We start from the raw sequence: 2,432 nt of genomic DNA on the forward strand, positions 1-2,432 counted from the left end.
AATTCTCCATGAATGTGAACCTTAATGCTCCATGAGTGTGGGCTGTTCTTAGAGACCCACTTCCAACAAATATAGTACAGAAAGGGAAAAACACTAACCTTACAGTGGAGAAATCTGACAGACCCTACTTTAACTAAATGATCACAGTTAACATCACCAGTAATAATCACGTTGACATCATGTACTGTCTTAATTCAGGCTGTTGTAAAAAAACAAAAACAAAAACACAGACTGTGTGGCTTAAACAGACATTTATTTCTCACAGTTCTGGAGGCTGGAAGTCCAAGATCAAGGTGATGGCAGATGCGGTTCCTGGTGAGAGCTCTCTTCCTAGCTTGCAGACGACCACCTTCTCACTGTGTTCTCACATGGTAGAGAGAGGGTGAGGAAGCAAGCTCTCTGTTGTCTAGTCTTACACAGGCACTAATCTCAGCATGAGGGCACCTCCCTATCTAAACTTAATTCCCTCCCAAAGACCTCACCTCCAAATACCATCACATTAGGGCTTCAACATATGAATTTGGCAGGGGTGAGGGTGCCGGTGATACAAGCATTTAGTTCATTACATGTACCCCCTGATATGATGTAATGAGAATGGTACTTTGTGGTATTCTTCCCCCAAACAACATAATCCAGTCTATCCATGAGGAAACACCAGACAAACCCAAATTGAGAGATCCTTTACAAAATGCCTGACTAGTACTCTTTTTTTTTTTTTTAAATATATTCACTTATAGGAGTTAGAATTTCTCTATTCTTTCCCGGCTTTTTTTTTTTTAAACTAAATATTTCAGCTTACTTTTTTTTTTTTTTTTAAACTTTGGGTTTATTTTATTTATTTATTTATTTATTTATTTATTTATGGCTGTGTTGGGTCTTCGTTTCTGTGCGAGGGCTTTCTCTAGTTGTGGCAAGTGGGGGCCACTCTTCATCGCGGTGTGCGGGCCTCTCATTATCGCGGCCTCTCTTGTTGGGGAACACAGGCTCCAGACGCGCAGGCTCAGTAATTGTGGCTCACGGGCCTAGTTGCTCCGCGGCATGTGGGATCTTCCCAGACCAGGGCTCGAACCCGTGTCCCCTGCATTGGCAGGCAGATTCTCAACCACTGTGCCACCAAGGAAGCCCTTTTTTTTTTTTTAATTTTTTTTTTTTTGGTTACTAGACTCTGCTGGAATGTGATTTTTTAAAATTTATTATTATTATTATTTTTAATTAATTAATTTAATTATTTTTGGCTGTGCTGGGTCTTCATTTTTGTGCGAGGGCTTTCTCTAGTTGTGGCAAGCGGGGGCCACTTCATCGCGGTGCGCGGGCCTCTCGCTATCATGGCTTCTCTTGTTGCGGAGCACAGGTTTCAGACGAGCAGGCTCAGCAATTGTGGCTCACGGGCCTAGTCGCTCCGCGGCATGTGGGATCTTCCCAGACCAGGGCTCGAACCCGTGTCCCCTGAATTAGCAGGCAGATTCTCAACCACTGTTCCACCAGGGAAGCTCCCCTGACTAGTACTCTTGAAAACTATCAAGGTCGTGAAAAACAAAGACTGATAAAATGGTTATAGACTGTGTTACAGACATGACAACTAAATACAATGCAGTACCCTGGATTGGGTATTAGAACAGAGAAAAGACATCATGAAAAACCTGATGAAATCTGAATAAAGTCTGTAGATCACTTAATAGCATTATTTCAATGTTAACTTATTGGTTTTGACAAATGTAAAAAGGTTAGGCAAGATGTAATCAACAGGGGAAACTGGATGAAGGATATATGGGAACTCTATACTATTTTGCAAACTTCTGTAATTAAAAAATTATTTCAAAATAAAAAGTTTACTTAAACATTTTTGTTGTTGTTTGAAGATAGTTAGGACTTAAAGAGCCTGAAAGTGCTCGCTTTGGCAGCACATATACTAAAATTGGAACGATACAGAGAAGATTAGCATTTCCCCTGTGCAAGGATGACACGCAAATTCGTGAAGCATTCCATATTTTTGTACATATATACAATGGATTATTACTCAGCCATAAAAAGAAACGAAATTGAGTTATTTGTAGTGAGGTAGATGGACCTAGAGTCTGTCATACAGACTGAAGTAAGTCAGAAAGAGAAAAACAAATACCGTATGCTAACACATATATATGGAATCTAAAAAAAAAAAAAAAAAAAGGTTATGAAGAGTCTAGAGGCAGAACAAGTATAAAGACACAGATGTAGAGAATGGACTCGAGGACACGGGGAGGCGGAAGGGTAAGCTGGGACGAAGTGAGAGCGTGTCATGGACTAATATATACTACCAAATGTAAAATAGATAGCTAGTGGGAAGCAGCCGCATAGCACAGGGAGATCAGCTCGGTGCTTTGTGACCACCTAGAGGGGTGGGATAGGGAGGGTGGGAGGGAGACGCAAGAGGGAGGAGATATGGGGATAGATGT

The 2,432-nt window shown here is 41.1% G+C and overlaps 1 non-coding gene across 1 annotated transcript; it reads left to right on the forward strand.

The window, feature by feature from the left end:
- Window positions 1–1,885: 1,885 nt before the first annotated feature.
- On the forward strand, window positions 1,886–1,992 carry LOC133079228 (U6 spliceosomal RNA). The gene has a single exon (XR_009698108.1). It is a non-coding gene; the product is annotated as a U6 spliceosomal RNA (small nuclear RNA).
- The last annotated feature ends 440 nt before the right edge of the window (window positions 1,993–2,432 follow it).

The sequence above is a fragment of the Eubalaena glacialis genome, chromosome 18 (genome assembly GCF_028564815.1).
Source record: "Eubalaena glacialis isolate mEubGla1 chromosome 18, mEubGla1.1.hap2.+ XY, whole genome shotgun sequence".
Classification (NCBI taxonomy): Eukaryota; Metazoa; Chordata; class Mammalia; order Artiodactyla; family Balaenidae; genus Eubalaena; species Eubalaena glacialis.